We start from the raw sequence: 20077 nt of genomic DNA on the forward strand, positions 1-20077 counted from the left end.
CAATCATGTCATCTGCAAACAGAGATAATTTCAGCTCTTCTTTTGCTATTGGGATGCCTTTTATTTCCTTCTATTATCTGATCACATTGGCTAGCACTTCCAGTACTACATTTAATAGGAGTGGAGAAAGTGGGCAGCCTTGTCTTGTACCAGTTTTTAGTGGAAAAGTTTTCAGTTTTTCCCCATTCAGCATAATGTTAGCTATAGGTTTTTCATAGATAGTTTTATGATGATGAGAAATGATCCTTCTATGCCAATTTTACCAGAGTCTTAATCACGAAATAATGTATTTTGTCAAATGCTTTTTCTGCAATGATCAAAATGATCGTATGGTTTTTATCTTTCTTTCTGTTAATATGGTGTATTACATTTATGGTTTTGAATATGTTGAACCACCCTTGTATCCCTGGAATAAAGCCTACCTGGTCGTGATGAATAAACTTTTATAAATGCTGTTGAATACAGTTAGAAAGTATCTTGTTAAGAATTTTTGCATCTATATTCATCAGAGATATAGGTCTGTAGTTTTTCTTTTTTATTGTATCCTTATCCATTTTGGGAATGAGAGTAATGGAGCCTTCATAGAATGAATTTGGAATTTGAATTTACTGTATGCATTTATTAAGAAGTTTTTTTTGTGGATACTATTGGGTCTTCTGTGTATATAATCATGTCACCTGCAAATCTTTTGGATCTCTAAAAACAGTGTGAGTAGAATTGGGGTTACCTCTTTTTTAAAAGTTTTGTAAAATTCAGCAGTGAAGCCATTGGCATTTGGACTTTTCTTTGTTGGGAGGTTATTTATTACTGATTCAATTTCATTGCTTGTTATACGTCTTTTCAGGCTTTCTATGTCCTCCTGAGTCAATCTTGGTAGATTATATGTGTCCAGGAATTCGTCCATCTCATCCAGGTTTTCTTCTTTGTTGGCATATAGTTGCTCATAGTACACTCTAATGATGTTTTGTATTTCTGTTAGGTCTGTTTTAATGTTGCCTGATTCATTGCAAATTTGATTTATCTGGTTCCTTTCTCTCTTCTTCATTAGCCTAGCTAATGGTGTGTAAATCTTGCTTATCTTTTCAAAGAAACAGCTTTTGCTTTCATTTATTTTCTGTATAATTTGTTTTTTGTCGATTTCATTTATTTCTGCTTGAATCTTTATTGTTGCTTTTCTCCTGGCATTTTTTGGATTTTTTTTTCAATTCCGAGACATGATATTAGGTTATCTTTTTGCCACTTTTCCATCTTTTTCTTGTGTGCACTAATTGCTATGAACTTCTCTCCTATGACTGCTTTTGCAGTGTCCCATAAATTATGGAAACTTTTGTACTCATTATTATTTGTTTCCATGAATTTTTTGATTTCAATCTTAATCTCTTTAGTAGTCTTGAAGTCATTCAGAAGTAGGTTAGTTTTCATGTATTTGTTTATTTTTGAGTTTTTTCCCAAGATTAATATCAAGTTTAATTCCATCATGATCAGAGAAGATGCCGAATATAGTTCCTATGCCTTTTAATCTGTAAAGGCTGGTTTTGTGCCCTATCATTTGGTCAATCTCTGAGAAAGTACCATGTGGGGCTGATAAAAATGTATATTTTGTGTTTTTTGGGGGAGTGGAAAGTTCTATAGATGTCTATCAAGTCCATCTGAGTTATGATATCATTTAGGTCCTGAATCTTTTTTATTAATTTTTGTCTCATTGACCTGTCTAAAGGAGATAATGGGGTGTTGAGATCCCCAACAATTATTGTGTTACAGTCTAGCTCTCCTTTTAGATCTTGCATGCTTTACATATTTGGGTACTCCTGAGTCTGGTGCATAGATATTTATAAGCGTTATTATCTTCTTGGTGAATTAGCTCTTTTACTACTATATAATGCCCTTCTATGTCTCTTCTTATGGTTTTTGTCTTAAAGCCTATTTTGTCTAAAATCAGTATAGCGACTCCCACTCTTTTCTAGTTTTCCATCTGCATGGAATGCCTTTTTCCAGCCCTTCACTTATAGTGTATGTATGTCTTTACCCATGAGATGGGTTTTGTAGGCAGCACGTGGAGGATTTCTAATTTTTAATGTAGTCTGCCATTCTGTGTCTCTTAACTGGAGAATTTAATCCATTAACATTCAATGTTATTATCGATATTTCCAGACTTGTCCCTAACATGAAGTCTGCCATCTTCTTTTTTTTTTGTTCTCTTATTGCTGTATGTCTCTTGTTAGTTTTCTTATATAGTACTCCTTTCAGAATTTCTTGAAGAGCTGGTCTGGAATTGGTAAATTCTATCAGGTTTTGTTTATCTGAGAATGTTTTTCTTTTCTTTTCCCATATGAAGGATAATCTTGCCAGGTATAGTATTCTTGGTTGAAACTGTTTTCTGTTTAACACTTTGAATATATTTCTCCAATCTTTCCTTGCTTGCATTGTATCAGATGAGAGTTATCTTGATGGGATAGCCTTTGTAAGTGATTCGACGTTTCTCTCATGCCAATCTTAGTATCTTGTTTTTGTCTGTCGTTTTGGTCATCTAGTTATGATGTGCCCTGGAGAGGATCTTCTTGGATTGATTCTACTTGGGGTCCTTTCTATTTCTTGAGTCTGGATGTTTGAGTGCCTCTCTAGACTCAAAAAGTTTTCTTTCAGGATTTCGTGGAATACATTATCAATGCCCTTATTCGTTTCTTCACCTTGTAGGATACCAATTATTTGGATATTTGGGTATTTCATGGTATCGAGTATATTTCGTATGTTATACTCAGTGTTCTTGGCTGTTTTCTCAGTATTTTTGATAATTTTTTCTAGGTCAGAGATTTTGTATTCTACTTCTGAAATTTGATCTTCTGCATGGACTAACCTGCTTTTAATACTTTCAAGGGAGGTTTTAATTTCCTGTATTACAGCCTTCATATCTAACAGTTCCATTTGATTCTTTTTGTATGATATCCAATTCTTCTTTCACATCATGGAAGAACTTCTTCTTCTCTTGGAGCTTAATGTCTTGTTTCTCTTGCATCTCACAGAGTTTTGTTACTATAAATATTCTAATTTTTTTTCTGACATTTCAGTAATGTCCTCTAATATTTCCCTACTTGGAGACAAGTTACAGTGTTGCCTTGCTGGAGATGTATTACTTGATTCTCTCATCCTAGAGGCTCTTCTCCGATTTTTAGTCATTTGGTAATGTATTGACTTCTGCCTAACTTGTTGGAGAAGGATTCTGCAACTGTGAGCTTGTGTGTTTCCCTTACTGTGAAATAATTTGGTGCTGTTTTCTCCCTTCTACTGTGTCCTCCAGTGCGGGAAAAACAGGAGGAGTTTTGCAATCAGATTTACAAGGGGATTTCACTATTGTTGCCTAGCCGTCACTAAGCGGTGGGTAAGGGCTGAACAGTAAAACAGGAAAGTAAAGTAAAAGAAAAAGAAAGTAGGAAATAGAAATAGGAAGAAAAGAGAAGGAAAATAAGAAAAGTACTACAAGAAAAAGAGGAAAAAATTAGAAGTCATGTCGCAGAAAGTGAAATTGGATAAAATATGGAAAACCACACGGTACAGAAGTGCCACAACAAAGGCCCAACACAAGCAGAGGTGGAGGTGCCTGGATACTTTCTGTCCTAGGTGAGGGAAGAAGAGACAAATTAACAAGAGAAAGGCACAAACAGGGCAGAAAGCTGTATTTTTGTTTCTTTGTTTGTTTTTGTTTTTAAAAAAAGAGAGAGAGAGAAAAGTTAGAAGGGACAGAGAACAAGAGAGAGACACTTGTGCACCTGACTAGCAATGGGGTCTGGGGGGAGGGGGCTTCACAGTCACGAAGCTGAAGCTAGAGGCCTGACACAGGCAGAGGTTGAGGTGCCTGGACACTTTCTCTTCTATTTCCAATTCTTTACAATCTGCTTAACTAATTAAAAACAAAACCCCAAAAAACTAGAAAATATCTTTAAAATAATTGTGGGTGTAAAATCTTTGATTCATAAATTCCTGAGGGACTTATCTCCTGAAGAAGCCCTAGGTATATTTATGTTCAGTTCACAGTAGGTATTTTCAAGTTGCCTGTATATAATGGTTGCCTCTTGGGTTTCAAAGAATGCAGCACAGCAAAATCCCCTGGAATCATAACTGTAAAACCTGTAATTATGGTTATTTAGCAAAATGGTTTTTGTTAAGATATTTGATGATGAAATTCCCATCCTCTTAGATGTCAGTGCCCAAATTGTATTCAGTCTTTACTCATGAGTAAATGTATTATAACTGTTATTTGATTAAATGTCAATGGCTATTAGGCCCAGTTCTTAAGTAGGAAGGATTAAAGACGGCACGCCACAGAGGGTGTGGAATGGATTACCAAGAAGGATAAAGAACAGAGGACTGTTTCAGTAATTTGGTGAAGGTAGGCAGTGTTTAATCTTAAATAAAGTTAATGATAAAAACTTTAAAGAAGCAAAAGAGCAACACTGGCAGTAAGAGGAAGGGAAGTTCAGAGTGGTAAAATGGATGAATTCAAGTGACACAGAATTGTAGCTTAGAACAGCAGTATTTTTGAGTTTTACATGTATTGCTTTAAATATGTTGATCTCCTCGGCAGTTTTGTCAGGTAGGAGAACCAGCTATCATCATTTTACAAAGAAGTTGAAGTTTACCAACTCTGACTTTTTATCAAAAAAAAAAAAAAAAAAGAAAAAAGTTTTACTGTTAAATAACTCTAGATGTAAAGAAAAACTGCAAAAGTAGCACAGAGAGGTCGTAAGTACTCTTTACTCACATTGGCCATCCACACATTCCTTATTTAATCTCACAAGCTAAGCAGGGTCAAATCTGTTTAGATTTTCTGTGTTTTTTCATCAAGGCAAGATCTACTGTCAGAAAGAATTAAAGAGTTTTGCTACTCCAAACTAGTGCTCTTCTGACTATACTATGGAGTGCTATAATAAGCTAAAGTTCCTTACTCAGATTTACAATTTTCTACTTTCTCAAGTAAAATTACCCAGTGAGTATAATGAACATTACCACTATCTGTTACAATTTTAGAGACTCAAAAGATTTGCGATAATCTAAAAAAAAAATTATCTGAAATGCTCTTTAGTGGCTATGATTAGAAATTGATTTTATTTTTATAGAATCAAAACCTCTAACCACTTGAGTGAAGTGCAGTTTTGATAAGATTTAGAAATGTATTGTAAAAAGAGTACACTAGTCAGTATAATATAAATGGACAAATGTTATGGAATTGTCTTAAATAGTGTCTACTGAAGATACTATTTTCTGAGTCATTTTACTGGTGGGGGAAACAAGTGTTAGATATTCCAATAAGTTGATTTCATATGTATTTAAAATTCTTTGGTTCAGATTCTAGTCACTATGCAGGGAACCGTAATTTGTACATATATCCATTTTATGTATATCCATTGGAATTTTGCCATATTGTATATATTTATAAAGAAGATTTTGTCAATGACAGCTACCATTTCTTAAATAACCATCTACTGTATTGAGCTAAATACATCACATATGTTATCACAAACCCTTCCCAATAGTTCTAAGATGCAGGTCCAGATAAAGAATCTAAGATTCAGAAACATTACGTAACTTATCCAGGTTAGTACACATACATTGTATAAGGGATAGAACTGTGATTTGAATATTTAGGCCTGTCTGACCCCAAAGGTCATGTTCTGGTCATAGTAACATACAACCCAAAGAGAACATTACAAAAAAGGCAAGCATACTACAAACATTTTGGTAAAAGATAAAACATGTTGTCATTTGATACTAAAATTTTGTTTGTTTTCTTTTTGGCATATGCACTCGCCAGACAGACAGAGAGAGACATAGAGACAGAAAGCAAGAAATCACCCTCCAGGGGGGATGGTCATGCTGCAATCCCTTCTCCTCCATTCTCCTCTTGGGATCTTGGGCATGCACGCACACGCGCCCAGTGTGAGTTTTAAGCCACTGGGTCCGGGACGCAAACCGCGATCAACTACGTGGGAGTCCAGCAACATAGCCATTACGCTAACTGCTGGTCCCAGATAATAAAATATTTTTAATCTTTTGTGATGACTTACATCCTTGATTAGGAAAATGACATCAAGAGAATAAATACAATGGTTAACACTGAGAGTATGTACTGGATGTGTTATTGGTTTGTATGTTTGAAGTGAGAACATACTGAGACAGCACTAAGCATAGTCTCATCTGTTTGAGAAGGGTCATCTTAATCCCATTGCTTAAGAAGCAACACAGAGGATCCATGTGGAAGGAGCGGGGTGAGGGTGAATGTGGGGAGAGGAGAGTCAAAGCAGGCCGATAACCCTGATGATCCTTGGGCAAACAGGTTTCATTATCTGGTTGCCCAAATGTTGCAGGTGGATTAAATTAAAAAAAAAAAAAAAACAACAACAAAGCATGAACCACGTTGAAATAACTAACTGAAATCCACAAAATGAAAATGTAACCTTGCCAAAGTAATAAATTAAGAGCCTTCACAGCTGCACAAAAGCAACGGCCTTAGAATTCTTTTATAACAATGCTTTTCTGGCATATTGATCGTATGATAAACTACGATTTCATTTATACACAACTTTTAAGTAATGTTCTTACTGTACCACACCAGGTATCGGATAAGCAGAGTTAAATGAGCACACCCTGTTACTTTGCATACCCTTCTTTGCATAGTGTTTTTAGAGGAGGTAGAAAAATACACAGCCCAGATGGTACTTATTATCTATAGCACACTATTTTAATTTCTCAAGTAGCAGGGATGAGTATTTTGTTTAACAAACAAAAACATCTAAAATAAAATCTTACCCCCTATTTTTTTTCCAGAATTTAAGAGACAGGAAACATACTAATAAATACTGAATAATTTCTTCAACCTTTTGATGTTGATAAGTTTTGATGAACAAAAGCGGTCAAATTACAATGAAACTCAGGCTGAAATAAATGAAGACATTAATACTTGCCTTGTTGTTATGATTATTCTTTAAAAAAATCACAGCCTATGACAAAATGCTCCTTCAATATAATGAACAGACCATTTGCCAATTGCCTTGGAAAGAATTAACAAGCAGGGAAGATTAGCATCCTAGGTGAAAGGTTAAGCAGAGCTTTGGAACTGACAGAGTCCATGTAAAACCTTGTGTTAGAGGGGTAGATTGAGCCATCTCTGAGCTTTCTTGAAACATTCAAAGATGATGAGATCACATGATAGCTAAGAATGATCTGTTCTCAGGATGAAGTATAAGTAAAGTTTATTTCACAACAATATGAGTTCATTCTACTGGCACAAATTAGAAATAGATTGTGTGAGAAAACCTGGATTTCTACTAGCATCAGGCAAAATAAAAACCAATCACTGCCAAACAGATTGGAATTATCAAATTCTTTCAATTTACCAGAGTGTTAACTAGAAAACATTTTATATTAGACCACAACAACCTTACAATGATAATTACTTTCTAGAGGTATATTCTTTCTTTAAAAAAAAAATTATTTATTATTATTATTTTTTGATCAGGCCAGAGAGAGACACGGAGAGAGAGAGGGGGAAAGTGAGAAAGCAAGCTGCCAGGTCCGAACCATGCTCAGCCATGTGGGAATCCAGCACCTCAACTACCACATCATTTGCCGGCCCCTCTAGAGAATATTCTTAAGATATTCACCTGGCAGTCTCATCTATAGTTTTTACTAATTAAGATTATTTTTGGTACACACAATCTAACCCAAAATTAGAGTTGTTTAGTAAGGACATAAATTTTTCCCCCATAGGATAAATTCAGGTAAGATAAATATTTAGGCTTGACATACTCACTTCCTGAAGTGACATAACCACCTATGGCTTCAGGCTTTTTCAGCATCTGCCCTGACACTTCTAGGCTATGGCCTTGTCTTCATGATTCAGAATAGCTTCTAAAGATCCAGCCATCACATCTGCATAGAATGATCAAGTGTAGGAGGGAAAAAAAGTATACCTCTTCTCTTTAGAGAAAACTACTAGGAAGTACCATAGAATATTTATGCTTACACTTTGCTGGCCACAACTTGGTCATGTGACCAAACCTAATTGCAAGGTAAGAAAAGTGACGTGGTATTTTGTCTGAATGGCAAGATATCCAGCTACAAATTGGAGTTATGTTACAAAGGAAGGACAGTATGGACACGGTGGCTGTTTCTAACCTGGTGATGTATGATGAGGTATAACGTTCTTTATATGTATGATAGCCACAATATTGATTTCTGGAAATAATTTCTAGCAGTCACAGCAGCCTCTGATGAGTTTAAGAATGAATTCTCTTCCATTAGATCATTCACCAACATTAAAAGAAAAGTTTGTAAATGCAATTTATTTTGTAAAATTTAAAAATTCATAGAGTTTTTTTAGGGAATAAGACGGGACAACATTAAATTGAACAAATAATCATTAATTTTGTCCTAACTTCAAAAAGATCAAGAAGTACTGGCTTAGGAAGAAACAGATTTAGTTGCATGTAATCTAGTCATACCTTAGGGTTAGCATAATGGCAACTCAAGGAAAATAAGTATTATGAAAAAGGGGCTTAACAAATGAGTCCCTCCAAAGGGCACTTAACTGCTTTGCCATTTTGCATAAATGCCAGCTAGCAGGATGGATCATTGCTCTTGACCTGTTTTATTTTACCCATTACTACTAGTCTAGATACAGCTAATAAAAATAATCAACATCAAACTTCAAAGAGAAATAAAAAAACAATGACTGAAGTACAGTGGGCAGAGTTGAGGGCTAAAATGATTCTAGAACAAGGATCTAGAAAGTGCCAGACAATATCTTCATTTATTCAGATATAAATAAATGAAGGATGGAGTTTAATAAAGAGGCCATCATACCTAGAAAATACAGCTTTTCTTTTTAACAAAAAGTTTAAAATTGCAAAAAAAAAAATGAAAATTGCATACTTCTCAAGATTTTCTGCATTTTCTTGTAGTTGTCCTTTGATGCTATTGATAAAAAACAAAAAGCAAGTAGGATGATATTCAATATCTATTTAAAGAGAAATCTATAAACAGGGTATATTAAAGGGACAATGCAAGTCCAGCACAATTCCTTTGAAATCAACAGTGCTCAACTGTGACAACTGAATTTTAATCATCATCTAAATGCACTGAAATATTCTTATACAATAGCAAGAGACACTCTCTATCATTAGAGAAAGTTAGCATGAGTGGTAGTCAGAATGGCAAACTGGGAATCTGGGAAGACCTGGAATTCAGGTCTTGGTTCTACTTCTAACACATGGTTATCTTCAGCTTACATTGCTTCATCTGTAATTGAGTTTGCTCTTTAATATACCTCTCACATTCTGTGGTTCTGTGTGGATCTCAGGGAAGTTTAAAATCTTTAGGTTCCTGGCTTCTGGAAAATGCCCATATTTTTCAAAACTCTAACTGTGTTAAACCACTTCACCTGTAACAATGATACAGCTATGTCCTTTACTGTATTAACATTGTACTAATCTACTGTCTCTATTTTTCTTGATTTAGGGAATCAGATGACCTTGTGATACTGTTAATGGGAGGGGAGCATGGCATTTGTAAGAATCTATACTTTCATAATACTAAGAGAATTCAGGCATCTTATCGGAGAGATTAAGGTATAGAAAAATCACTACCTCTATGATTTCGAATAGCTCCTCAAGATGGCCCTCACTACAATGAATCAGGTCCAACATAAGATGCCTAAGAAAATGTGCTAATGGATTTGGAAAACTGTACAAACCATTAGGTAATTCATATAGAGACTAAATATAAATGCCTCTTAAATAAAACATGAATAAGAAGTTATTAGCAAACAGTTGTCTTTTGGGGAAATATATATAAGAGATCACAACATTCAAAGCATGTCAATGTTCTTTGAAAATAAATAGGAAACAAAATTTTAAATAGATGCTTGAATCACATAAGTATAAATGAGCAGAAGTAAAGGGGGATCCCATAATCAAATAGTGTCCACTATTTATAAATCAGACTTTTTCATTGTACTAATCAATACTGAGTAACTGCATATAAAAGTAGACATTCTACAGTACATAAAAAGTCTTTGGTATCCTGACTATAAGGGAATAATAGGGAAGCTTCAAAAATGTATACTATATTTAGTGAATGTATTTTAAATTGACTTTAACAAAGTTAACACCTATTTCTAACAGCAACAAAGGCACCAAGGTACTTTCATTAGGTAGGAAATATGAATATACTTTTACATACTCCTTGACAGAAGGACATCCTTTCCCATTATGTGAAGAATGGGGAAAAAATACACAAAATCTTACCATGTCCCTATTAAAAAGAAATCAGATTTGGTATACTTGTGACACTTTAAAGAGTATATCATGTGGGAAAACAAACATTTAACCTGGCAAATGAAAATGGATTTGGGGTTTCAACATACTTGGCAAATAGGTAGAATTAAATTCAAGTCAAGTATGCAGAGTAACTAATATAGTATTTAAATATTTGCTTTAGTAATATAGTATTTAAAATAACATGTTTGAAGAAACGTTTTACAATTTTAGTGAGGATATTTTTTAAGAAAAAGAACTTGTCTGGAAGCTTTTTCTTTTTGTCATTCTGTGCACTTTAGTGGGATTTTATATTTACTCTTTCATTAGCCATTTTCCTTTAAGTCCAAGATAATTGGGTAGTACTCCTCTGTAGCTTCTTAAAGAAATTAGACTGAGAAAAAACATTTTGTAACAAAACACTGATAGTCTTAAGAGGAACCGCATGTATGTGGGCATGTTAGAAACACTAACAGACGAAGGGAAGGACATCAAGTGCAGAAAGCAGTGAAGGCACTCCTGCTTCCTCTTGTTGCCTCCATGTCCACACCATCCTTCCTAAAAGCCTCCATGCTGCAGACGTACAACCCAATCCTGCCTTCCAGCCACATTTGTGGGTTTGGACATCTGACATGTGCTAGGCCAATCAGAGGCCATTTCCTGAGTTTTGAGATTGGTAATTCAGAAATTTGACCCTCCCTTGAGGTGATGAAGCTAACTTGGGAACCACTGGAGGCATGTCATCCTCTAGGTAAAACACCGCTAGACAGGGAGAGGAAAATTAAGCTTATGTAGAGAAATGGAGATCAGAAACTGAAAAACAATTTACATCATTGGTGTCTGAGTCGTAGTTCCTGAAACTCAGTTATATTCCCATTTTTAGGCTGCTTAGAAGATAACAGAAGAAACTTGTCTACATATAGATTTAAGTATATTGTAAGCAATAGATCAAGCAGAATATAATGAATATATACTTAGTTTCTTTGTGACTCTGATCTTTGCACAGAGGGTACACACATCACAGGAAGGACACTGGTAACTCCTACTGAAATACAATCCCCGTGTCAAATTTGCTTCACTATCCTAAAATAACTGGCTTCTTTTCCATACACAACCAATACATATCAATACTAGCACATTTTAATTAATATATATCTTCACTTACCATTAGGACACTGCCAGAAATTTGAAAATTATAAAGGCCTAATTACTGTCACATTGCTGCAAAATCCCTCACACAGTAGAAAATATGATCTTCCTAAATAATGAGATAAAAAAATCATGCAGAGGTGCCGAATTCTACTTAATATGATAATATGATAATAGTTTTTTGCTACCAGAGAAAACAAAATTGACCAACATTTTAAGGGGTAACAGGCAATTCTGTCTCAGTGAAAATCTGTGGTCACATAAAAATTCACATTTAAAACTATAATATCGAATTCTCCAATTTATAAATAAGTCATGTCCTAAAAGTTTGTTATAGATCCAGAACATACCGTCCCATAGACACACTGTCTTAAATGATGATTAGGTTCCCAATTAACTTACGAAACCTCTCCAACCCAAGTATACCTGGACTACACTCAATCTATGAAGAGACATAATTCATTAATAACATTCTGTCTTCTCGCCCAAAGAACCAGTACTAGACAAAATTCTGAAAACATGAAGTTGGTGTTTGACATCTTCTCACTTTATTTACAAAATCTTAACTTCCTAGCATCTCTCTCTAGAATCTTCTCTTTCCCACAAAAATATAATACAGTAAACCACTTAATGCTCCATCATTTTCAAGCTTCCCATGGTGGTTAGGGCACTGGACTCCCACATGGCTGACCACGGTTTGAGTCCTGGACCTGGTGGCTTTGCTTTTTCATTTATTTCTCTCTCTCTTTATTTCTCTCTCATGTGAGCACATGTGTCCTATAGCAAATTAAAAAACAATAATATTGGGTCATCAGGAAAGCCAAGATGTATTTTTTTATACAAATGTGGACAGAGTAAGGGGGGGGAAAGGGAAGGAGGGAGGGGGAGAGAGAGAGAGAGAGAGCGAGAGAAAGCTGCTAGGTCCAGGACTTGAACCGCAATCAGCCATATTGGGGTCCAGTGCCCTTAACCACCAAACTGCCTGCTGGCCTCTGTAGCGGGAATCTTTTTGTTTGTTTGAACATAGGGGAAATTATAGCCTTTTTCACTCCTGATAAGGATTAAGCAATGAGATGTATCAGTATTGTGGTGGGAGCTTGTGGAAGTACTCTTAAAAACCAAACAAACAAGAAGTATTTATTTATTTGTATATCCATTTATTTGTTGTGGTTTTCAAGCCACTAGGTCTCAGACTTGAACTGCAGTCAGCCATGAGGGGATCCAGCACCTTAACCACCACACCACTTGCTGGCCTTGGATGTACTCTCTGATTGCATCTCTTCTCATTGTAACAGGGCAGATGACTTCAACAAACCAGGAAAAGGGCAGTGCAGAGGTTTGCAGAGGGAGAAAAAGGTCTGATAATCATTAAGTGAAGTACAAGAACTGAGGAATGTGCTAGGATTGCTGGGCAGCACTATGGGTGTCAGAGGTCCTTAGAAAGCCTAGTCAGCTTGATTGTGTTTTTCCCCAGTCATCGTCTATGATGGGGAAAAATGAGTAGAAAATGGAAATTATTAAAAAAACTATGTGTGGATTTCAAAGTGTTTTTTTTTTCACCAAAATAAGCTCATACTTTAATTCCATTTTTCCACAAAACTTTTGAAACTTTCTTATATACAGTTATAAATTAGGCAAAGAATTAGATTTAATCATGATTGATTTTAACTAGGGAAGGCATGAGTATAATTCTCAAATTTTTACTGACAAGAGTTTATGATTAAAAGAAGTTTGGAGATTGGGGCCAGCAGGTAGTGTAGTGGTTAAGAGACTGGATCTCACATGGCTGACCACGGTTCAAGTCCTGCACCTGGCAGCTTGAAAAATCACACTGGGCACGTGTGTGCACAAAAGTATGTGCACGTATATGTTTCCCCTGGAGAGGAAAGGATGGCCGCTTGGCCATTACCCCTGCGCGATGGAAGGACAGGAAGAAGGGGATCATTTTTCCTCCCTCTTTGTCTCTCTGTCTCTCTCCAGTGAGTACATATACCCTATTGCAAAAAACTAAAAAACAAAAAGTTTGGAAACTAATGATAAAAACGTGGCATGTGCAATTAATAATTATGATCTAACAGATACAGAAAAGTCTCCCTGCCATGTCCATGAAACATTTACAAAATGCAAATGCATATTAGGTCACCAGGAAAATTCTAATAAATCCCCTTGCTAAAAGTAATATATCTTGTATATTTCAAAATAGCTGGAAGAGAGAATTTTGAATGTTCTACCACAAAGAAATGATAAAGTTTGAGGTAACTTATATGCTAGTTACCATGATGTGAACGTCATACAATGTACATTATTAGCCTGTCGGAAAAGTTATGACATATTTTTCTATGCAAAAATGCATCATGACTTTCTGGACAACCCAATACATGTATCAAAACATAACATTTTGCCCCATAAATATGTACAGTTCTTATGTATACATTACGTATGTATATTACATATATAGGTATTATGTATCAAATTGTCAGGAAAGTCATGACATATTTTTTCATGTTTTTCTATAAAACAACCAAACATATTAGAAAATATATACACCTAAAGAAACTAAAATACCAGCCACTTGGATAAAATGTATCTATATATTTAAGTACTCTAAATACTCTAAAAAAATTAGGCTAAAGGGCAATGCAAAAGAACAATTACAGAATATTTACAAATATGTGGGTTATATCAAATGCTCTCTTTTTTTAGAGAGAGATTTTTGCTATAGGGCGCATGTGATTGCCAGAGCACATACTGGAAGCTTGTACAAGTGCCCATGGTCTTGCCTGGCTGAGGTTGGAGGTGGATGGTGGCATAAAGACCTTGACAGGGTGCCTACTTTCCCACTCATCCACTCTCCACCTCCACCTGGAGATAAATAAATAAAATGTGCTTTCCAAAGTGGAGGGAAGGGAAATGAGATTTAACATTATTTAAATGCACATTATTACAAATGAATTTAAAAATTTCTTATAGATGTCGCTTGCCTCATATACCCATAGTCCTTTGAATAACATCCAGCTGGTCGATAGTCGCCATGGAAGAAAGTATGGAAGTCTCATACAAATAAATGATAGAACGATTTACAAAAAACCATGAAACACTAATAGAAGAGTTTTTAATAAGATATCATGAGTTTTAGATTACTGATATCCCAGAGAAATAAAATCTAGACCACCAAGAGAATCCATCACTCTTTTGTTAGACTGCACATATGAGTAATAGCATGCAGTATTTTTCTTTCTGTGTTTGGCTTATTTCACTTAGAATAATGTCCTCTAGGTTCATTCATACTGTCACAAGTGGCAGAATCTTTCTCAAGGCTGAATAATACGCCATATGCATTATTCTTAATATCATAATGTCAAAATGAATATAATCATCACGATATTTATACTAGGTTGTTTCTATACCTTGGCTACTGTGAATAATGTGACAATGAACACAGGAATGTAGACAGCTCTTTGAGGTATTGGTTTCATTTCTTTTAGCTACATACCCAAAGGATTGCTGAATCATATGATACTTCTACTTTTGACTTTTTGCAAATCTCAGTACTGTTTTCTATAATGGCTGTTATCAGTTTACCTTGCTACCAACAATATACAAGGATTCCCATTTCTCCATATGCTCATTAATATTTATTATTGTCTTTATAATACCCATCTTAGTATGTATAAGATATTTTGCTATGGCTTTGATTCGCATGTCCATGATGATAGTGTTTTTGAGCACCTTTTTACATACCTCTTAGTCACTTTATGTCTCCTTTAGAAAAAATGTCTATTCAGATCCTTCACCCATTTTCTAACTGTTGTTTTCTTGTTGAGTAGTGTGATTTCCTCATCTATTTTGAATAATCCCTTCTCAGATGTGTGGTAGATGTATAGTTTACAAATATTTTCTCACAATCCACAGATTGTCCTTTCTTTTTTTTTATTTAAATTACTTCCTTTGTTGTGCAGAAGCTTTTTAGTTTACGTAGTCCTATTTGTTTATATTTGCTTTTGTTGCCAGAACTTTTAGTGTGATACCTAAAAAGATCATTGCAACCTCCTATGTTTTCTTCTAGAAGTTTTAAAGATTCAGTTTTATGCTTGTCTTTAATCCATTTTGAGTTGACTATGGTATAAGATAAGAATTCAATTTTATTTTTGCATGTGCACATCAACTTTTCCTAATACCATTTATTGAAGAGACTCTCCTTTCCCAATTGCTTACTGTTGGCACCTTTGATTAGCTAGCCATATATAGGTGGGCTTATTTCTGGGATTTCTGTTTCACTGGTCTATGTGTCTATTTTTATGCCAATACCATACTGTTTTGCTTCTTTTGAAAATTTTGCCATAGGGGCATGTACTTACCATAGAAGTACAGAGAGAGAGAGAGAGAGAGAGAGAGAGAGAGAGAAAGCACTCTCCAGGAGGATGGTCATGCTGCAATCCTTTTTCTTCCATTCTCCTCTCAGAAATTTGGGCCTGCACACACATATACCCAGCATGTTTTTCAAGCCACCAGGTCTAGGACTCAAACTGCAGTCTCCTATGTAATCCAGCCACCTTAACCACAACATCACTGGCTAGCCCCATACTATTTTGATTTCTGTAATTTTGTAATATAATTTGAAATCAGGAAGTATGATGCTTTCGATTTTGTTCTTTCTCAAGACTGCTTTAACTAATCTGAGTCTTCCGTGGTACCACACAAATCATAGAATTATTTTTATCTATTGTTGTGATAAATGCCATTGACATTTTTTTCTCCTATTCAGAAAAGTTTATTGAACATTATACCCACATCACACTTATCAAAAGAAAAACTTAATTTTTCCTGAAGGCACCCTTTCATTTCACATGATCTACACTTTAATGCTTTTTTTTTGTATTAAAAACATGGTTAAATATGAAATTAGTAAACTGCAGCATATAAAACTTCATGCTGAGCAAAAATAAGTCCAAAAAAAGTCACCATATATCCAGAGAATAGTCCCCATAGTATATGTTTCCTATGTAAATCATATTTGAATACAATTTTTAGAACCACATTTAAATATATCCCGCAATTTGTTAACTAAAGGCATCCACATTTTCTTCTACTACATATCTTTTCCTTTGATTAATCTGGCAACTTCTGCTAGGATCCAAGAAATGCAGAAAACAAACAAACAAACAAAACAAAACAAAACAAAACAGCAGTTATTTCTCAAGGTTTGAGAAATCTGGTCCACCTTTAGTGTAGTTTCCTGAGATTTCTGCTCCACTGAAGTCAAAACCATGATTTTCTTTCTGGACTCTCTCTAATGTAAGCTTTCTCTGTATTTGATCTTGTACCCACAGATCAGCTGCATATTCAGATTCTAGTAAAGAAGTCCTACAATTTGCCGCATCTCTCTTTGCTTTTATAAGGACAATCCGGACCATTTTTCTGTCCTCCAAAGTCCATGTTCCCTCATCAGCTATCATAGAATCAAATAGTTTTTGCCCTTGAGGATTTCGCAGCCACTCATGGCCAGTGCCATATGCTGGCTCTGCAGGCCGCACTGGATATCCTGTGCACAAGTGCCTGGCGGCACTTAAAAGTCAATGAGCACCTCCTCCAGGGTCTGGTACCACTGGCCCCAAGGCGTTCCACAAGGAACCACCCCCACTACGCTCCTCAAAGGGGGCAGACATACTCCAGTGCCATTGACGTGTTTTTAATGAAGATTACACTGAACCTGTAGATTACTTTGGTCAATATGAACATTTAAAAAATATTAGTTATTCCAATCTATGAATGTTGGATATCTCTCTACTTATTTGTGACTTCTTCAATTTTTTTTCATCATCATTTTGTAGTTTTTCAGTGTCCTTTACACTGCAGTTTTCAGATCCTTTACCTCTGGGCTAAATTTGTTCCTTAGTGTTTTATTCTCGATGCTCTTGTAAATGGGACTGTTTACTTGATTCCACTTTTGGATAGGCAGATAATGAACATTTTACACAGAGCTACTCTCTAGGGAAAAAAAGGCTTCAATCCTTAATCTATTTATATCCCCCTTTCTGTCTTTCTCTCAATTGAATATTTTCTACACATACCCATATAGTAGTGATCTTTGCAGAATTTGTGCATGTATTAAATTTTGTTAAATACAGTCCTATTTTAAATTATTTAAAAGAATACTGGCAGAGCTTTTTTAATACAGCATTCTTTCAAAATAAAAATAATAATTAGTAATTTTGGATTTTTCTATAATATATTTTTCTAAAGGTGATCACTTTTATACTTTCATTTTCTCCATATATGTGAAAAGAACAATAAATCCATTTTAATAATAGCTGTTTGAAGTGCAGAATAACTAAAAGGAATAGAAGTTCTTTCTTTAAGGTAGGACATTTACAGGTAAGATTTAATAAATATTTTTTTAAAAGAAAGAAAAGTTTCAAGTTGTTAATATTTACTACTTGGTTACTTAAAAACTAAATGTAACACTTTAAAAGTTTATTACATAGCTATGACATTAGATACGGGGAAAAAAATATCCAGAATTTTGATAGCGTGGCAGAACACTACCCTTTATAACTGACAGTAAGAACCATAATAATGATGGCAAGAATGATGGACACTATCTATGCCTTCTGATATTAATTCAATTCAATAGTCTATCAATACAGTACATGAGGCAAATAAATGCAAAGGTACATACCCTTTATTGCAAAATGAACTGGCAACTAGGTAGACTGAACCAATAGTCAAAGATTACACAGGTCCGTTTGGAAGAGAATCTTTGGAATTCCTGGTCAGTTTCAATCTGTACACAAATCTGTGATGGTGCAAGTCAAAGTTTGGCTAGGAGAACTTCAATAGCTAGAACAAGCAATAAAAACCTTTCCCAACAAAAAAGTACCCATAAAAGATATGTTGAAGAATTCATAATATAAAAATTCATGAAAGAACACTATTATAATAGCCTTCTGTAATCCTGTGTGAGTTATAAGAAATTATCAATTTTATACCTGAAAATTGCATATTTATGTGTGTGCACGTGCATGTACATGCATGTTTGGGGAGGAGATAATGAAAAAGACAGGGGGAAGGGAGGTGGGCAATGAAAATGGAAAGACTGAGTGGGCCAAATTATAAGAGATATATTAATGCTATGCTAAGAAATTAAGTCTTCTCTGCAGAAAATGGAGAGTCTTGAGGCGCAGAAGTCTGGATGGATCAGGTAGGTCTTTTTTTTTTTTCTTTTAAAATATTGCCAGAGGGTGTATGTACTAGTCAGAGGAGAGAGAGAGAGAGAGAGAGAGAGAGAGAAATAGGAGGTGAGAAAGCACTCCCTATGGGGAATGGTCAAGTTGCAATCCATTCTCCTGTATTTCTCATTCCTTTCAGAATTTTGGACATATACACACACATGCTCAGAGTGCTTCTCAAGCCACCAGATCTAGGACTCAAATCGTGCAGTTGGTTACGTAGGATCCAGTTGCCCCAATCACCACGCCACCAGATGGCCCAGGTATGTCTTTTGATTTGATGCTATGAAAAGTCCCAAATAGATGTGCTAACACAATGAATTATATGAATCACTAAATAGCGACAGTTAAGGTTGATTAAATTAAAATTAAATTAAAATTCTCAATTCTAAATGAGAACCACAATGAGCTAGAAATAAAACTAATAACAATCTGGTTTGCACAATTTACCATAAAGTAGTGGCAGCGATAAGAAATAAACTAAAAGCAGCTCCTCAGCATGGATGCAAATAAAGGAAAAGAAAGAAATGATCTATACCAAACAAGCAGTGATCTGTTAATTCCACCAAATAAATGAAGCATTAAAAAGACAAAAATCTTACCACGATACACTTATTTTCATATTTAGAAATACTAACTTGTTGACATTAAACCCATAAAGACAAATAAAAGCCAGACTATGTAACAACAATCTGCCCACCTACTGCAGGGAATGTGGGTAAAGAAGAAAGAATAGAGAAATACAATCCCCAAGATATTCAAGGCCAAAATATTTTGGTTATTACAACAACCACAATTTGAGAACTATAAACATTAAATGTAAATTAGTGGTAAATCCTGTGGTGTTCTTAAATTCAATGATATTTTGAAACTCTTCTCTGCCAAGGTGTTTTATAAACAAGTCTGTAGACAGATCTCTAAGAAAACCCTTGAAATGTATCTTTTAAAAGAGAAATATTTCATTTTGAAAAGAATACATTGAAATGATTTGAGACAAAAAATATTGATTTAATTTAAAAACTTGACCAAATAATCAGCATGTATTAGTCAAATATTCATTTATGCAAGACTAAATAGGGCAGTCCAGGAAGGCCTACACATACATGCATATTACCACTGGTGGACACAAATGTGTACAGTTCACAAGTGCCATGTGTACGTTTATCCGAAGAATGACTCTGTTTTATCTCCCTTGCTGTGGAGAAGGTGGACATGAATAACCATTGATTCTGTATTTTACTACTAATTCCCGATTTAAAATATTCTGTCCCTAGATCTCACATGGCCAACTGCGCAGTTTGAGCCCTGGCTTGGTGGTGAGAAAAATATGATGGGTGCATTTGTGTGCCCGAAATCCCAAGAAGAGAACGGAAGAGAAGGGACTGTGGCATA

General features: G+C 35.1%; 1 protein-coding gene and 1 pseudogene across 1 annotated transcript in view; both read right to left on the reverse strand.

The window, feature by feature from the left end:
* SUPT3H (SPT3 homolog, SAGA and STAGA complex component) overlaps positions 1 to 20077 on the reverse strand; it is a 449785-nt gene that overhangs the window by 137104 nt on the left and 292604 nt on the right. The window lies entirely within an intron of this gene.
* On the reverse strand, positions 16634 to 17122 carry LOC102469702 (nudC domain-containing protein 2 pseudogene; annotated as a pseudogene).

The sequence above is a fragment of the Tupaia chinensis genome, unplaced genomic scaffold, assembly GCF_000334495.1.
Source record: "Tupaia chinensis unplaced genomic scaffold, TupChi_1.0 Scaffold000252_1, whole genome shotgun sequence".
NCBI lineage: Eukaryota > Metazoa > Chordata > Mammalia > Scandentia > Tupaiidae > Tupaia > Tupaia belangeri.